Raw genomic sequence first — 19,524 nt, forward strand, 5'->3', positions numbered from 1 at the left:
TAGCTCTAAACTTTGAAACCATCCTACAAGAGAGTGACTATCATGATCTCTCTGAAACCAAATCCTAGAGAAGGCAAATGACTCACTCGGGCCAACACAACACCACAGGACCAAAGGATTCAAATCCAGGCTCCCACTGCCACCCCAAACTCAACACACTGAAGGGCAGGGGTGGAGGCCCCGTGGAGTGTAGACGGGTGGGAGAGCACCAGAAGTCAGGCTTTGGGAACACAGGGGCCAGAAACAGAACTCAGCTTCCATTGTGTGTCCGCACTCTGTCTGGGCACTTATGGCTCATGGTGGAGACTCAGCAACACGGGAACAGAGCGGAAACTAAAAAAGGCTAAGGGGAAAGAAGGCAGTTGAGGAAAGTGAACCAGGGCCAGAGAGAGATTTCTCAAGGGTGGGCAAATCTCCTGCACATATTTCCAGTGAAATCTGTGCTCCTTATTTCACAACTCCCAGCACCTATGTCCTTCCTGCTTTTTGACAAGAATCAGGAACTTCTTCCTTTGTCCACACTTCCTGTCATTCAGTCAGTTGGCATGTGTGTGCGTGCACGCCGCTGTGCACTTAACTCTTAAAGGCCAAAATGTTGGCAGACATATATTGCAACGTTGTTAGATCGTTTTGAAAGAAGCAGTATTATTTTGTCTTCCGCTGGGCCCCAGTAGAGATCCCATTTGGACGCCCGTCACACCACATGTGCGGACAGACTACCACAGGTCAAGCGTCTTCTACTTGCTCCTCACCCTTGTCTGCTCAGTGCTCTCCCCAGTGAGTAAGTGGATAAATGAATGAATGAATCCTTCTAGAAGCAGACTTTATGCTAGCTGCAGATGAACTAGGAGCTCTATGGGAATGCTGTAACACAACAACAACAAAATAAACAGGTTCCATCTTAGACTCATCTAGAGATTTTAAGGTATTTCGGTGCCCAGGACCCATCCCAGATCCATGAGAACAGAACGGTTAGGAGTGGGGCTGGTTATGATTATTTTTCAAATGTCCTGCTCCCTGGGTGATTCCAGCCATTAGGATTGATTAGGAAACCACCTCTCTAAGCTTGTGAGAGCTCTCTCACCTTCACGGAGAAAAATCATGCCTTTGGAGTCAGGAACACAGACTAGTTTGTTCTCCCTCCTTCAGTAATTTGAGGAAGTTTTTCAGTCTTTCTGAGCTTTGGAACTTCATCTCTAAATTGTGATTTAATACGTCTCCCACAGAGCTTTAGGAGGAATTAAATGACATCAAATACGGGAAGCCACTGGCCCAGCCTGACACATAGTAGGTGCTCAGGACATTGGAATTCTTATCTGGCTTTCCCATATTTCCTTCCCCAGAAATCCAGGTAGGACATCTGTGGGGAAACAAGCATGCTGTCCTCTGATGATCCCAGTGCCTCCCTCCAGCCAGACCTGTGCGCAAACTCTGTTACTCATCACGTCCCCAAGGGAGCTTCCCAGCACTGCCCTACACCTTTCCTGAGAAGCTGATGCCCAGACTTGGACACACTGTCCCTACCCTTTTTTGTATCTATGATTTTTTTTCTAAATTTTTTATTTAAATTCAATTTAGTTAGCATATACTATTGTTATTAGTTTCGGGGGTAGAATTTAGTGATTCATCAGTTGCATATCACACTCAGTGCTCATTCCATCAAGTGCCCTCCTTAATGCCCATCACCCAGTTACCTCGTCCCCCCACCCGCCTCCCCATCAGTAACCCTCAGCTTCTTTCCTAGAGTTAAGAGTCTCTTATGGTTTATTTCCCTCTCTGATTTCGTCTTATTTTATTTTTCCTTCCCTTCTCCTATGTTCATCTGTTTTGTTTCTTAAATTCCACCCATGCATGAAGTCACCCGATACTTGTCTTTTTCTGACTGACTTATTTTGCTCAGTATAATACCTCCTAGCTCCATCCAAGTCATTGCAAATGGCTGTAGACTTGTAAGAGCACACCCCCTCTTGCTCTGTAACAGAGGGGCTTGCTGGAGTGGTCCTTCTTTTAGAATGTAATCTTGCAGTATTTTTAGCTGCGCCCCAGCCCAGATCCCCTTTGCACTGGGCACTCATGCAGCCTGCTGACCCTTCTGCCTTTGAGTTCCAGCCTATAACAAGGGATCCTGCCTGGCATTTGCCAGAATGCTTTACTCAACACCATCTCGCCGGGAGCTTGCCAGAGACCAGTGTTTGAATATCTCTGCCACAAGGATGAGTTCTGGGGCACAACTGTTCAATAGCTCTCGCCATTCCAATCTCCTGTGGGCATCAAGCCTCTGGTATCCGGCCACATACCTTATATGTAAAATCTCCCTGAGATGCTACACTTCTGCTCCCAATTCCAGTGTGTGGCTTTCTCCCCGTACTAAGCAAAATCTGACACCCGATGGATGTCCTGTAGTTCAACTCAATTCTGACACCGTCTACCAGGAGATAGCATCACCCCAGGTGAGGGGCTCGGTCCTACAAGAATGCTCCTCGCCACTCAAACACCAACTGGAAGTCCAGATTGTTACTTGTACTTCTGACTGACTGGTTCCAAGATCCCCCTCCTTGAATTCAAATTATTTGCTAAAGCGGCTGGACGAACTCAGAGAAACATCTTACTAGATTACGTTTTATTACAAAAGGAAATAACTCAGGAACAGTCAGATGAAGAGATGTGTAGGATAAGGTGTGTGGGAAGGGGCACGGAACTTCCACGGCCTCTCAGAGCACACCAGTCTCTCCCCACCTTCATGTGTTCACCAACCAGGATGCTCTCCGAACCCTCTCCTTTGGGGTTCTTCTGAAAGCTCGTGTGTAGGCATGATTCATTAAATCACCATCAACAGGTGACAGGTGATTGGACCCAATCTCCAGTCCCTCACTCCCCAGAGGTCCAGGGAAAGTGGGACTCAAAGTTCCAACCCTCTAATCACACAGTGGGTTCCTCTGGTGATCAGCTCCCATCCTTAGGGCAGGTCCAGAAGTCACTTCATTAGCATAATAAAAGACACCTTGATTGCTTTCAACAATTAGGAAATTGCCACGGTTTTAGGAGTTCTATGCCAGAGGGGGCAAATGAAGACTAAGTATATATTTATTATAAATCACAATGTTATAGATGCACTCAGGAGTTTGTCCTTCACGGCGTCACTGTCCCTGGACAGTGCTCCTATCCTATTGGAGGAGAAAAAGCAAAACCACTACCTCTTTTCCATTGACTCACAAATGCCACATTGGTCCTGAGAGCTCGATTCCCAGGCTAATGTGCCCTTAACGCGTACAACACTTTACAGTTTACAGACACCTTCACTGTCTTAATTTTCTTTAATCTTCCCTCAACTGCTATTGGGATAACAGGAAAAAAATTGTTAGCACATCCCCATTTCACCATGGAAAACTGAGGTTCAGAATTGGACTTCAAAGCTATCTCCTCTCACCAAACCAAGCACAAAATCAGACAAAGATGCTTTATATGCTTCAAGCCAGGAGTTGTGCGTTTCATTTACATACAGGCCTGCTGGTAGACTTGAACTCTCAAATAACACAGTTGAGACAGGAACCGTAGCTCAGTGGGCGTGTGTCATTATTCCTCTTGAAAGATGAAAAGCACCAAAATCTGGATTGACACAACCAGGAGGCCAGTGAGGAATGACTGTCCGTTTCTATTCTACCCAAATCCATAGTTAGCAACCAAGCTGTTCCAGATCTATTTGTTGACAAAAGTTCCAGAAAACTGATAGACCCTGCCACTCTTTATTTGCATGACAGGAAGAGTTTCTCCTGTGCAGTAACTCCTGCCCTGGCTGGAATCTGGGACTAAAATCCCCTCCCATTTGGAGCTACCCAGTGGCTTTCCTGGGATATATCTCTGGCGTGGTGGAGTGGATGGGGGCTCCTTCGCTAAGCCCCAGCTTTTCATGCCTGAAACCACAGACTTCTTTGCAGTAAGACCAATGAGCAGGAATTCCTGGGGCCCTGGAAAATACGTCTTTTTCCAGTTCTAACTACTGGAGGATTTGGGCTGCCTCTCTGGGTGATGCATAAGCCAAAAGAGAGAGAGACAGAGACAGAGAAAATCCATCCCTGTGGGGAGTCCCGAATAGCTGCCTGATGAGTTGTTTGCTGACAGTCAGCAGATCCTTCAGAGGCACCATTTGGATCTGAGAGACCCTCAGCTGTCCTGTGTCCTGATGTCACGGCCCACCTAGAAAGCCAGGTCTGGGGGCGGGGTGGTGGTGGTGGTAATCAACAACACTCCAGTGCCTCCGAGGAGATCCTCAAGGAGAGATTTGCTGGGTGGACACCGATAAGGAAGACAGATGTCCTAGCGCCCCGACTCCACAGTCACCAATAAACGGTGACAGCTAGTGCAGAAGAGCTAGGCGTGGGAGAAGGAGTAGCTCTGGCGGGGGGCGGAGGGCGCGTCTGACTCTCACTGGGCAGGTGCAGGTGATCTCCCCAGCAGGGTGAATCTATTCTGGAGTGCTGTGTTCCCCCGACTTGAGGGAAAGCATGGTAACCTACGGGCTCCTCTAGCCACAATGCCAGCGAAGGGTGGGTGCTCAACGTGCTTGGTAAAGACAGATGGAAGCAATGAGCCAAGGACACGTGCAAACATGGAGTGATCCTCCTGCTTCCTGGTCCAGGGGGTCAAGTGGGTCAGCTTGAGCTTGGGCCTGGGAGCCTTGTTCTCATGGGCCTTGGTCCCTGGAGACCCAGCAGTCCTTCACCCAGGAAGGCCCTTGGGTGTCAACACCACTGTGGGAAAGGGGCTTGTTCCTGCCTCCCTCACACCCCAGGAGGGAGGAGGATTACTCCCCGGGGGTATCCTGTTGTGCTTTAGTCAATCTGGGGGCCCTGTTGGAAATGCAGCAGGTGAGCAGGGCTAGAGATAGGAAAGGCTGCTGGGTTGGCCGACAACGTTGGTATTGACTTAAGATAGTGGTATGCTGGAGCCAGCCCAAAGTAGGGGTGGGGGTGGGGGGGAGAGACAAAGACAAAAAGAGACAGAGACAGAGAGAATTGCCAAATTCCCATGTTGGTATCTTGACTTTGGCTGTGGCCAGTGGTACTGACCCCGTGAAAATTGGTCACTGCTCCAACCGAGACCTTTCCTTTGCTTCCAGAGAGAGCTGGTCGTTCAATATTTACCAACACGCCCCTCACCTGAGGTTGCATTCAAGTGTGGAACTCACACTTTGTGGAACTCACAGGTGCTTTCGGAATTATATTCTTTTCTCCTCCTCCCAAGGTGGCTTTTGAATTCCACCCCCCCCACCCCCCACTCTTTGTGTGTACTTCTGGAGAAATCCTAGTGTTAGGTTTACAGAAGTCAAAGCCATCGGTTGTTGATTTGTACAAAGCGTTTACCTTGTTTGAAGTGATTGCACACACCGTTGTTCATTTTGATCTCTCCCACAACCCCGAGAAAGGCAGGGTTCATTCTCTTATTTCCAGTCTGCGGGTGGGAAACCGATGGTTCCCAGTAGATCCACGGGAAGGATGGGGCAAGGTAAGGGAGAGGACTCAGGGATTTTCCCACCACTTTGCTGCCTCCTGAAGCCACCAGACAAAGCAGCCACTATTCCTAGGACAGACTGTGGCCAGGGACAGCCAAACGGCAGTGAGAGCAGAAACAGCTTTTATGTGGTTTGGGGCTGCATTCTGTGATTCTTTATGTAGAAGCAAATCGTCCTTTTAATTATCGTGTGGGCTGTACTAAAATAGACGCGCATTCCTTGAGCCACTGGCAGCAGCCAGAATGGCCCAGGTGTGCTGCCTAAAGATCGGCCAAGTTTCAAACTGGATGCTTATAACTGGGAGTGGTATCTGGGTCTCTATGCAGAAAGTTTTGCTTTCTTCAACTAAGTCTTTGGAATATTGTAAATGGGAAGCACAATGGAATCGCCAGGCCATTCACCGCATATTCCATTATGAGAAAGAGCTGGGGACAAGTTAGTAGGGAGCCGGGAGCAGAGGGTGTTCACTGAGACTTTAAGGGACTCAATCCTGCCCATCCTGATCCATCTCAGCCCTGGGAACATTGTCACTGTTACCAAAGGGTAAGCTCACTTGGTTGAATGGCTGGGACCCACTTTTTAAAAAATACCCTCCTGTAGTTTATTTTTTAATTTTTTAAATTTTTATTGGAGTTCAATTTGCCAACATTTAGCATAAACACTCAGTGCTCATCCCACCAAGTGCCCCCCTCAGTGCCCATCACCCAGTCATGTAAGTTTGATGCAGGGAAGCATGTTGGTCTATATGGAATGAGGGTTTCCAGACAATCAAAGCAAAGAAAAAGCCAGCCCCCCTATCACGTATTCTTCTTTGTCCTTCTGCCTTGAGGCCTGGGTGATCCTTGCCCACTTGCTGCTGCATAGGAATGACCTCCCAACGAGGTTTGATCTCACCCCCCAGGGGGATGGGGCAGGGTCACAGAACTCCCAGAGCAGGTGTCGCTGTCTCCCCAGGACCCCTTCCCTCCTTTTTCTCAACGTCATTCAAATTGCTCCTTAGGAAACTTCTGCTCCTTCTTGTCATGTTGTATTTGTGGGACTGAGAGTCAGCCTTGGTAGAAACTTTAATCAAGTGCTCCTCCCCTCTCTTGGCCAAGGAGAGACCCCCGGCCCATCTCCATCACTCAGACTCTCTGGCAGGATTTCTGAACACAGTTCCACAGTTCTGAACACAATTCCACAGGATTTCTGAACACAGTTCCACAAGGGGAACCGATGAGTGCTAGCTCACCCTGGGGTCTGAGCTGTGAGGCGCCCATCCACAGGTTCCTGAAGCCTTGATCCACAGGGCTGCCCTGGATCCGGGTTTATCTGTACTGTCAATCCTTCCTGCGAACTTACACTTTTCCAATAAATTCTTTTTTGGTTTGGTTTTCTCAAGTCAGCCTGTTGATCTATTGTTCTAGTCTAATTGGTAAAGTCCCAGATAAATGAATATCTTATCTGCCGAGGTGGTGGTGGTGGTGGGGCTCTAGGCACAGACCTCTGGCATCTCTGGCAGGTCTGAATGCACCGAGCAATAACATATCCCCACTGAGCTACAACAAACCAGAGATATCTTGCCCCAATTTGTTTCTAAGCTCATTCAGCTGTGATCCAATGGAACTGGGCCAGATGCACAGATCCTGAAAATAATCTATGATGTCACCACTGATGTTTTCTTTTATTTATTAACTACAAACTGAGGACCTTCTCTGTGCTAGGAACTGGGCCGGAGGGATGGATAGCACGCACTCTTGCCCTCAGGTGACGTGGTCAGAATGGTGTCTGAGGAAAACAGCCCAGGCTGGAGCCACAGAGATTCCGGGGGAGTGATGTCCTGGCACAGTATAGTCAGGGCTGCAGCATGCCATGGAGGCAGGAGGGGCTCCAGTGACCTACTGAGTAACCTGGGGGGAGAAGCCTGCATGACCCCATTTCCTGACTTAGGTGACAACGTGGCCCTGAGATATGGACGGGCCACCTTTCCCCCTCTCTGGTGGGTGATTGGAAGAGAATTAGGCTATGAAGGCTCAGAAGTCAATCCTTTTTTATTGTTTTTCAGGACACTTGCATTTCTCCTGGCCCCCCAAGAAGAAAGGCCCCTCCACTCCAGAGTACTCGGAGACCACACAGCAGAACCTCCCTGACACCTGCTTTTCTCATAGTCCCTGTGCTTCCTAAGGCCGCAAGCAGCACACACAGCAGGAAACCACTAAGCAACTGCAATAGGAAATCAGAATTCCCAAATATTCCTGGGGGTTTCTTCCTCCCTACTTTTTCGCCTGTGTTGTTTTCAGTTTTTCAGCACTCAGTCATCATTCCATCCCGCAGCACACGAACCTGTTCTGTGGGCACCCCCACCCCGACTGCCCCACAGAGCACAGAGCGGGCCAGGGGGCTGCAGGGGCTCCAATTCCGGGGCTCCTGGGGTTCTCTGGGGCTGAGCTGACCCTGTTGGAGTTCCCTTTACTTTCACCCCCTCACCTCTGTGCTCTGGCCACCTCCCAGAGCTTCCATGCTCTCTCTCTCTCAGTCTCTGCACAGGCCGAGCCCCCGTCCCTCACCGTCTCTGTCCCTGTGACTGTGTGTCCCCATCTGGCATCTCTCTTGTTCTGTGATCCTGGGAGTGTGAGCTACTGCCCACCCTATTTGCTCCCCACGCTCTGTGTCTCTACTTGGGTCTCCCTTGGCTCCTTTCTATTTCTGACTCTGTGTGTCTCTAACATTCTCTTTCCGTCTCTAAGTTTCTGTCTCCATCTCTCACCATCTCCCCGTACCTCTTGGTGTTTACTTTCTCTTTCTCTCTTCCTTTTCTTGTTCTTCCTCCCAGTCCCCCTCTGCCTCTGTCCTCTTTGTCTCTCTACCCGCCCCCCACCCCGTCCCCTGTCCTGCTGCTGACCCCCTCTCTTCCTGGAGCTCAGCAACTTGGCCCACGTCCTGCATGAAATGGGCTCAGTTTCTGGGAGAGCTAATAATGCACATTGAGGGTTAATTTTTCTCCCTCCTCATCCACTCTCCTTCCACTTGGGGATCCCTGAGGCCAGCCAGGAGGGCTTCCTCGGAGAGTGCCCACGTGCCATGGAAGAAGCCACGCAGCCACCCGCGGCCCGGAGAGCGCCAGAGAGGGTGAGGTTGACAACTGTGGCCTGCGACGCGCCCGGATTTCTCTGGCGATGCTCCAGCCAGTCAGAGCCAATTAATATGAAATCAATAGGCCAAATCGACGTTTTCAGAAGTTAGCTCAAAAAAAAAAAAAAAATCCCTGAAGATTAACCAGCCTGTGGCCTTTGCTATGAAATTGTTACCACACCACTTTCTTTTCTTTTGAAAGTCCAGATGGGCAGATAAATCCAAAGTGGATCAACCACATCTGTCATTCCTCCACACAAATTACACCCCCCACCACTTCCCTCTTTCCTCCCCAACATGCAACAGCACTCAGAGTCTGGGCTGGATTGATATTTCATGCCGCACTGTATGTTTTGAATTCCCCATTGTATTAAGAGGAACCGCATCGTGACCCCTCTGAGGCAAAGAGCTGGCACATTCTGAAATCTGCTTTTTCCACAGGCCAGGACGGCAGGGTGGAGGGGGACTGCTTTCTTCCAGGTTCCCAATGGCCCAATGGTAGAATCCAGCCCCGCCGGCAACCTTCTGCACCGTGCTGAGCCAGTGCTCAAACCCAGAAAGCTTAGGTGGCTATTCTTCATTCACGAAGCCCCCTTGTGTACGTTTGCCAGGTAATGTAGTATCATGCCCGACTGACACCAGGTTACTACCAAAGTCCTTCCCCGAGAGGGAAGCAGGGAGGTGGGAAGGGGAGAGGGCGGGAGGGTTCCTTGGGTGAGTAGGTCTTCCGCAGAATGGCCGGTGCTGCTGGAATTAGGGTAGTTGGGGGGTGTGGTGGGGGCTGGGGGTTAAGCCAAGTCTGAAAAGTTAAGACTGGTACCCCAGGAGGCCTGTCCAAGAGGATCCTTGGAACAACGAGGACTTGAAGCAGGTGTCAGAAACCAGAAAGCTTGGGAAGACCCAAGTCAAGATTGCATTGGGAGCACGGTGTTAGGAAATGCTTAAGAGACTGATGTCCACACTGGCTCTTAAATGTTTCATGGCGGGGACACAAAGGGGTGTGAAAAGTTTGAAGACAGACGGAATCTTGAGCAGGGTCAGGAGACTTCCCAAGGCCAAGCCTCCAATTCCGGAACACATGTTCCTCAGGTAAAACAAGTGTTTGCCACTTCCCTTATGAACTAAGCGGCCAAGTGAATGTACAGGGTTTCAGGTCAAGGGCACCTCCCGAAAGCTTACTTTCCCTTTAGAATTATAGAGAAAACTATAGGAAAATGTTTTATTTTGTGTGAGCTGGGGCTCTTGGCATGAAAACTGAGGTTTCACGTGAAAAACTAAAATTGTAGAGTCCCAGAGCTGGAAGATGCTTAGCAATTGATTGATTCATCCTCCTGGTTTGACACGTGAGGACACAGAAAGCAGGAGTTGAAATGACCCACACTCTTCAACTCCAATGTTGCAAGTTGGTCGTGTGGTTGTGACACTTCTTCATGCCATGTTTGGGGGACCCAGGGAATGAAACGAGCAGTACCTGCATAGATTGGCCCTCATGGGGTTTGAGGCTATAAATGATGGTTGTTTGAAAGGTTGAGAGAGCCTAGACCTACAGAAAAGTGTTGGGTTTGTATGGCTGTCACAACAAGCAGCAGGCCTGGTATGGTTCTGAGCTTCTGACACTGGTGACCTTCATGGTTTGCCCTGAGTCCTCCTTTGCTCTTGACAAGAGCATGGCTTGGGTAGTGTCCCCACTCCCTGTCTCTTGCTGCCTTCCACAATGGATCCTGAGAAGCCCTGGCTGTGTCCATGGCTTTCTTGACTCTGCAGACCTGAGCGGATCTGCCCCTGCCTTACCTGGCTTGACTCCAGAGCCTGCGGCTTGGTCCTTGACTTAATGTTGCCTCGAAATGGACAGTCTCTGTTGTTGTCTCTGACACAGGTTCAAGGCTACGTATGGAGATGACACACTGGCAGCAGGAATCATCAGCTGAGTGGTCCAACCTCAGTATCTCCCCACCTCTCCTGTCACCCACCAGTTCACGCACGCACATCACATACCTGGGTGCGCATTTTACGGATTAGTAATCAGAATCTCACAAAAAAGAAGTGACTGGCCCAAAAGCACACAGCCTGCTGTGTCAGAGTTTTGGCTCAAGGTAAAGACTTCACTATACCAAGCCACCTGTCTGGTTTCCATTCTCACTTCTCATGCAGAGACTCCCCTCGGCTTCTTGTTTCCAACCTACAGTTTATAGAATCCCGTCCTTAGTTCCAGTCTAAATGTGAAGTGATATAAGCCGAAGAACAGAATGGCGAGGTCCGGGTCATTTCCTATAACCGCAAAGTAGTTGGAATACAAGAATATTTTTTTTTTGAAAAATGTTAAGTGTTAAAGAGCCAATATCCATTAAGTGTTCCCTAGTACCAGGTCCTGTAACAAGCACTTTATTTGTATTAACTCATTCATTCCTCACGATAGCCCCATGAAGTGTGTATAGATTGTTCCCGACTTAGGACGGTTTGATATATGGGTTTTTGACTATACAATGATGCAAAAATGATACACATTCGGTAGAAACCATACTTTGAATTTTTGATTTCCCCCACGCTAATGACATATAGTGTGATCCTCTCTCCTGAGGCTTGGCAGTGGCGGCCACAGCTCCCTGCCAGCCATGAGATCACAGGGGCAAACAACCGATAAACTCAACCACCATTCTGTGCCCACACAACCACTCTGTTTATTACTTTCAAGACAGTATTCAATAAATTACGTGAGATAGTCAATACTGTATTATAAAATAGGCTGAGTGTGAAATGATTTTGCCCAACTGCAGGCTGACATGTATTGAGCACATTTAAAGTAGGCTGGGATAAGCTCTGACGTTCAGCAGATTAGGTGTATTAAATGCATTTTTGACCTACAGTATTTTCAACTCACAATGGGTCTATCGGGATGTAACCCCATCGTAAGTCAAGGAAGATCCACACTAGCACTTTCCAGCTTTATGGATGAGGAAACTAAGGAACGCGGAGATTAGGTTACTCGCCCAAGACCACACTGCTAGTAAATAGCAGAGCTGGAATTCACCCCAGGTGGTCTGGCTCCGGAGCCACACTTTTAAGTGCTATGCTGGGCTGTCAAAAATATTGTGGCAGCTGAAGAAATAGTCCAAATCAAATACAACTCGAATTGTTGAGAATAGCCACTAACCTCTGCACAGCTCCCTGCGTGTGGCTTTCATCTGCTCTGTCAATGAATGGTCTCTCCCTGGTGCTCGGACCCCATGCAGAGTGTGGGAGACTCGGAGATGGAAAGTGACTTATGTGGTAAGTGGCAGAAACAAAATTTGAGCCCGGTCCAAATCAAGGACTGTTATTTCTTCCCCATTTGACACAAGGGGAAATTGAGGCTCGGAGGGGCTAAGTGAGATCTAGGCCTGGCTCTGCAGGAAGCCTGGCTCGGCCATTTCCTTGCATGGGGCCGAACATGTGTGAAGCCCTAAGTCAAACCCCGTCTCTGGACTGAACGGTGCCAGGTTACTGGACTCCTCAGACTCTTGGGGGGAGCCTGGGGTCTCCACCGCACTCATGCTGCGGAGGGGAGGTTTGCCCATGACCCAGGCAACCACTATAGGAGAACGGGAAGAGATTCAGGGAGAGGAGTGAGGGGCAGCATGAGCAAGGCTGAGGCCCTCTGAGAAGCCGGGGTCTAGGCTTCTGTGTGCAGGGGTGGCTGTGGACCCTTGGCCCGGACACCCTTGGAGCTGAGTCAAAGTGCATCAACTCAGTCCCACAGGACATAGCGTTTGCTTTCGGCCCATGTGATTCCAGTCCTAGATCAGCTGCTCTGGAGTCTTGCTTGATTCATTTATAACACGGGGTTGAAATGCTACGGATCCTGCTCAACTGTTCAGTGGTTAAGCGCGATGATGTGGCGCTTTCTCCCGATGGCACCTGGGCCACCCGAACGTTCTTCACCCACCTTCTCTGTTAGACCCTAGCCTCCTTGATGGTGGTCTGGAAAGGACACCCAGGGGATTTGATTTCCTTGCAAGAATGACATGGAATGAAAAGCAATTTTTAATAGCTTGCGGGTGTTAGGGGCTTTCGACGGCCACGCACGACTGGCAGCAGGGTCTAGTGCGCTAGTTTCGTAGGGCTGTCGGACGAAATCGCCACGAACTAGGTGTCCTAAAGCAGGGGACTCGTTCACAGTTCAGGAGGCCAGAAATCCAAAATCAAGATATTTCAGGGTTTGGTTCTTTCTGGAAGCTCTGAGAATGCTTTTTTGTGTCTGTCCTAATTTCTGGCGCCTACTTGGCACTCTTCAGTGTTTTTCCTTGGCTTGTCCACACTCCACTTCCAGGCTCTGCTTCCATCTTCACTGTGTGTCTTTGCCTTTTTTGTATCTTATAAAGACACTTGTCACTGGGTTGAAGGCCCACCCGCATCCAGGATCATCTCATTTTGAGATCCTTATCTTAATTGCATCTGTAAAGATCCTTATGCCAAAAAAACCCAAAAAGTTACAATCCAGCATTCAGGGTGGAAGGAATTTCGGGAGGTGATCACTATTGCACCCATTTCAAACCAAGTCAACAAGAGGCCGTAGATACATACTGGTCTGGCCGTGGATCCTATCTGTGCCTCTCACCGCTGATTTGCTGAGTAACTGGCCACACCGCTCCCCACATCTCCTTTTAACGGGCCCTCGTGTGGAAGAGAGTGTTGTAAAGTGTTGCCTGAAACCGAGTGGGTTTTATGGCCACACAGTGGAGGCACACGAACCCGAGGGAAAAAGGAACCCCTGCGCTGAGATTATTTCCCCAGTGTCCTACTTGGTTGGACGGCCCTTTGCTAAGTTGGCCACCTCGACCTCTTCCTAAGTCAGCAGCTCCAGCTTTCTGGAACTCGCATGTCTGGGGCTCATGCCAAGAGAAGGTGACACACGAGCTCGCTGCCGGCTTGTCCACACTCCCGCGGACGGGTGTGCAGATCTCGTACAGCCGCAGTGACGGACAGCCCTGTGACCTGAAGCCCGTCCCCCGCGACTGTCGGTGGGCTCCCGGTATAGACGAGAACGGCTGTAATGCATGGGCTCCAGATGTTTATCTCCTAATTACAAGTCTCTGATGTGCCACTTACAGTAATATGCTTGTCCACGCTAAGATTTTCTCTGCTCCCGGAGGACCTGCCAGGGCAGATGCGATGAGAGAGACAGAGTGTCTCTAGTGTGTTTTCATTAGGCAGTGGCACCCCAGTCACAGCCAGCACCAGGTGGCTGGTGACGGATTGCAAAGCAGTTCAGATCAACCACCCTCCACTGATGCCTGAGATGAACGAGGCGGCCTTCGCTTTGAGGGGGACGCTCCACCTCCAGGGAGGGGACATGACAGGCACAGACCACTAATGAGCACGGAAGGTGATCAGGGCTCCAAACCAATCCTGGGGAGCCGGCTGTGAGGACTCCATTTGAAGTGTGGGTGCGGATGGGACACGTTAGCTGGGCTTTTCAAATGGGACAAGAAGGACGTGGTTCGGTAGACGTGGAGCAGGACGGCATTCCCGGCAGAGGACACAGCTTGGATGAAGACATGGAGGCGTAAAAGGCAGGGATATTTGACATGTGGTTGACGCTATTTGGGGAGACCGGGAAAGGGAGGAGGCCCAAGAGGGAGGCCGGGGACAGATCACAGGGGGCCTTGGAAGTCAGGCCAAGGAGTCGTTGCTGTAAACACCAAAGGAGGCATGGCCAGCTTTCGCTGAGAAGGAGCACGGTCAGGACAGTCTGTAGGTGAGTCACTTGCTATAGGCCAGGAGGCTGATGAGGGGAGGCCAGGCGAAGGACAGAGGGGAGGGAGGCTGCGGCAATACTCCAAGTTCAAGATGATGGCAGCCTGAACGGAGCAGTGCCCAGGGAACGGGCAAGGAGAGCCAAGAAGAGAGACCTGTCCATGGGAGGGTGAGGCAGGCCGGAGGGAAGAACGAGCCTGACCTTTCTGGCTCGGATGACGTAGAGGTGGTCCCTAAGTTGAGATGAGGGCTCCCGGAGCAGGTGCAAGTCTGGGGAAGCAGTGGAAAGGGTGCCGTGGAGATGAGGAGGGTCAAGTTTGGAGCCACAAGGTCATAAGTGTGTAAGCTCCCTCCAGGCCCGGTGGGCCATTTCTGGTGGCTACTGAGAATCTCAGTTTGCATGTTCCAGAAAGCCTGGACCACTGCCAGGACTACAGCAGGTGTTCCAACCAACCCACCACTCTGGCCTCACCTTCCCCAATCTTCTCCATGTTTTCATAAGTGTCCAGGGGGAGTTGCTCTCCAGCCCAGGACTCCAACCTCAGACCTCAGCTTCAACTCCTCCCCTTCAACCACAGGTCATTTGCCCAAACCCCTTAAGAGCCCACGCCCACCTCTGTTCCTTCAGAGTTCTCCCCTCACTCTGCCTCTCCCTCTTGTCCTACTGCCTTGTCCAGGGACACCCTGAGCCTCCCACTCTACTGGGCCCAGGGTTGGGGTTTGGTGGATGGTGGGGAGGCACTGGGCAGGAAGAGGGTAGCATCTCCACGGTCCTCCCTTTCACTTTCTCCCCCGACCTTGTTCTTCATGTTCTTCTTTTCACCCCTTTCCAAGGAAGGAAGACTTTGTGGTCAGTTGGGGCTATGGGTTGAGGCTGTGGGGAGGGAGACAGTGAGGATGCTAGATGGGCCTGAGTGATTTGAGGTGTTAAAAGCTGACCTCACCGTAAGAGGCAACGCACAGTGAACCCCTGGCCTGCTAGACTCAGCGTGTAGCAGGTCTTCCCCAAATGCAATCACCAATCTCCTTTTCTCTCCTTCTCCCATCTCCTTCGGTCCTTCTTTCATTAAGTGTGAACAGGGCACTTCCCCTATTGCAGCATGGGGCTAGTCCCTGGGGACACAGAGGTGGGGATGGCACGGAGGGTGTCCACCAGGAGCACTGGGTCTAGAGGCAGAAAAGGAAGCAGGTGCTCACCACTCCCCACACTGAGGTCCCCGACAGAGGGAAGCCCAGAGGAAGGGGACAAGTGGTTTCAGAAGAGAGCTACTTCCCCCCAAGGAAATGGCACTGGAGCTGAGACCTGGAGGGCGAGCCTCCCCAGGGAGAAGGGGAGAAGAGTGTTCTGGCCTCTGCTGCATTCCCTTCCTGCCTTCCTCACCTTCCTCACACCCCTCTCCCATGGTGGCTTCCCAACGAAGCACTGATGACTCTACTCTGCTGGGGTGCTAAACCCTTCCTGGGCCTTGTGTTTATCCAATGCTGCCTGGGATGGCGAAGACACCCCCACTCTCTTATTCCCGCTCTAGGGATGAGGACAACGGGGCTCTGAGATATCCGGTGACCTCTTAGGAGGTGGCTCATGAGTGGTGGGCCCGGGCCGGATGACAGATGTCCTCCTTCCCCAACCGTGTCTGTCACCTCCCTTCAGACACTGGGAAAGGAATGTGTGTTTTCATCTAACCTGTGTCAGCAAATGCCTTCTTGCCTTTAAATGAGAAAGTGATGTAAATGGAGTAAGAAAGGCACTAAGGGGAAAGCCAGGAGACCCCATCCCATTAGCGATCCCCCGGGGGCATGAGGATAGGTCTATCTCTGCACCCCCTGCCCTGCACAGCTTGGGGTTCCCTGAGCAGAACAGACCAGACGGAACGGCCACACAGGCCAGGGGTTCGGTGTGGCTCTTGGGGTGGCCCAAGGCCCGCATGTGGTATAACGCCCTGCTGGCGCCATCCTAAAATTCTTAATAATTTTAACAAGCGGCTCACATTTTCCTTTTGCACCGGGCCCTGCAAATTATGTAGCCAGTCATTCTTGGGAAACCCGCTTTCCTGCCCATTCCCTGTCACTCTCTGGCTGCCGCCCTTCAAGCGATTCCCCACCAGCTCCCCTGCGGCCCGGATCGCTCCTTTGATCTGAGACACGGGCTGGTTCCTGGGTCCACACAGAATAGCAGAATGATGGTGTCCAGCACCAGACGTGATTATCCAAATCATTTCCTCCTGTGACCAGGACCTGGTTTAATACTTCCCAGGTACCAGGTGTTCCCCAAATATCTGCATGTGGAAGGGTTTGGGTGGCTCCATTCTTTTCTCTTTCGATAAAACAATTAGGTCATTTAGAATATGAAAAGCTTTGAAATCATGAAAGTACTTTATTTGAAGTTAGGGAAAAAAGGACTTTGATGGTGAAAGGAAAGACAGCTATTTCCATTTTAAACAAGGAAACAGCAGGAGAGATTTCTCTAAGAAGGTAATAGCTCAGACTCCATTGTCCAGGATACTAGACTCACTCTTTTACTAACTGGGGAGGAGGCCTAATAGGTAGAAAGCATGGAAAGAAATCTCTGGATTCAGAGTGATGAAGGGCTTCTTTAGCATTCGGAAATTTCTGGAAGGGGATTTGACCAACAACACCTAAGGGCATGTCTCTGGAGGCATCAAGGACATTGCCTGTTCAAGGACATTCCGCACAGGGGTAGAGGAGCTTCAAGCATCCAATGGACACTTGGACCAGATGGGGCTTAAGGGTCCTAACAACCCAGGCAGTATGTGTTTAGTGGATTATAATGACTCTGGGACACTGAGTTTTTCTGACCCATGGTTCGAGGGTTCTTCACGTTTATACTTAAGCTAAGGTCACTAACCTTTTTTGTTTTCATTTCTACACAAGACAAAGGTAGAGTCCACATTCTCGTATCTACCATCTAATTCATAAACAGGAGAATATTGATTGCTTCAAATTCTGTCCAGATTCCCTGAAGCTGGGGACCTTCTCTGAAATGAATGAATGAATGAATGAATGAATGAATGGAGGGAATGGACAGGCAATGTGGATCATTTTAAGAAGAACAAAGTCAGAAAGACTATGACTCCAGATGGTAGTTCTCCCTGGATATGGCATCCCACAGTCTCAGCCAATCCTCCTGTCCCAGCTATTGCAGAGCCAACCGGATTCTGGGGGCGTCTAGCTCCCCCTCGAGTGAAGCTAAAAACATTAGCACACACACACACCAGGCCAAGGGCCTGGGGAGAAGATGCTCCTGAAACCTTAACAGAAATGTCATGGTGTTCCCAGCATTTCCTCAGGCACCAGCAACGTCCTGGAAACAGGCCGTGTACGGCGTGTACGGGTACATGAAGATGCAGCTGGAACATGCCTGTGTTTATTCAGTTGGAAGCATGGAAAACACAGGTGGTGAGTCAGGAGGCCTGGGTGCTCATCCTGGCTTGACTTTTGAAGGCCTAGGTGGCTTTGGCCAAATCCCTTCCCTTCCCTCCTTGGGGCCTTACTGTCCCAATTTGAAACCCTAGATAGTTAATAGTCCTACCCTACACTTGGGCTTATAAGGGTTGAATTAGTTAACATTTGTAAAATGGTTAGAAAAGGGTCTGCAGTTTTATAAACACATGTAAATAATGAAAACAAAAGAATCACTAGTCTTCACAGCAACCTGTTAAAACAGGCCCATTCCCATCGCCACTTTACCTGAGGAATTTGCCCCTCAGGTAGCAAGTGAGGTACTCAAGATCCTATACCTGGACCCGCCTTCCCATTGCCACCACCAGGGCTAGAAGAGTCTATGAGATGACTTCTGATTCTGATATCCAGTGATCCTGTCTGTCTAAACTGACAATGTTGCCTGGATTTCATTTCTCCCTTGGTTCTGATGGACACCAGTTAGACTCAGAAAAAGTTCCCCTTCAAGCTCGTCTCAAATCTCATGGATGGAGAAAGCCATTTTCAGCATCAACGTTTTGCTCAGTGTTAAATCTGGCCTTGGGAGCTCTGACGGGCCCTTGGCTCTGAAACCCAGAGCTGCTGGGCCCCCTCACTTCAGTGATACGGAGCCCAGTTCTTCAGCTCGGTGGTAGATCAGAATATCTTTTGGGGTTGCCAAAATAAATGTTGCATCTTGTTTCTCCCCATGGAGTCCCCATGTGGGTCAGTGGCATCAACACCCCAAGCCTTCCAAGCCACTAGATTGCCAGTGCCATTCTCTTCCCTCAGCTCTCATGGGCAATCAGTTGCCAATTCAGTCTGAAAGAGAAGTCCCAACATGCTTCTTGAAATCCCTGGAAGGATCTCCGTGACACATAAGGCATGGCCCAAACACGTCATTCCAGGCCCTTCAAGTGCGAGCCTCTCCCCAACTTCCCTCCTCTTTCATTCTCTTCCCTCATTTCTTCCCGTGAGCCTACGGGCCAGCCAGTCCACCAGCCGTGAGAACCTCTCACTATTACCTGAATATAACTCATCCTGCCCGGCCTTCTTGTGTTCTACACCAGATACTTCTGGAAGAAATGCCCATCCTTTCCTCCTCTGTTGTTACTATGGTAGAAGAGCTCCTCCTTCTCTCTGGCATTGGATCCCATCCCCCGTTGGCTTTCTTAGACACCCCTTCTGTCTCTGGTTTCTTCCTTTATCACTTGTTCCTTTCTGTAAGTCAAAAAACGCTCACACTCTCTCATTTTATTTTTTTAAAGATTTTATTTATTTATTCATGAGAGACACACACACAAAGAGAGGCAGAGACACAGGCAGAGGGAGAAGCAGGCTCCATGCAGGGAGCCCGACATGGGACTCCATCCCGGGACTCCAGGATCACACCCTGGGCTAAAGGCAGCTCTAAACCGCTGAGCCACCTGGGCTGCCCACACTTTCTCTCATTTTAACAGCACCTCCCAATACCCGTGCATCCCTCCAGCTGCCACTCTTCACAGCCATTACTTCCTGCCTATAATTCTCTACCTCCTATGTAGGCCTCCATCCCTTATATTCTGCTTCTGACCTTTCCAGTCTACTGAAATGACTCCTCATGATTTCCCCATACCGTCTTTCTCCTAAACCTAAAAACCCAATCACTACCATAATATGACCTCTCAAAGGTATTTTTCACTATGGATTACTCCTTACTTCTTGGAAGACTCTCTTCCTTAATCCTGAAGTTT

Source organism: Canis lupus, chromosome 11 (assembly GCF_011100685.1).
Source record: "Canis lupus familiaris isolate Mischka breed German Shepherd chromosome 11, alternate assembly UU_Cfam_GSD_1.0, whole genome shotgun sequence".
NCBI classification, from domain to species: Eukaryota; Metazoa; Chordata; class Mammalia; order Carnivora; family Canidae; genus Canis; species Canis lupus.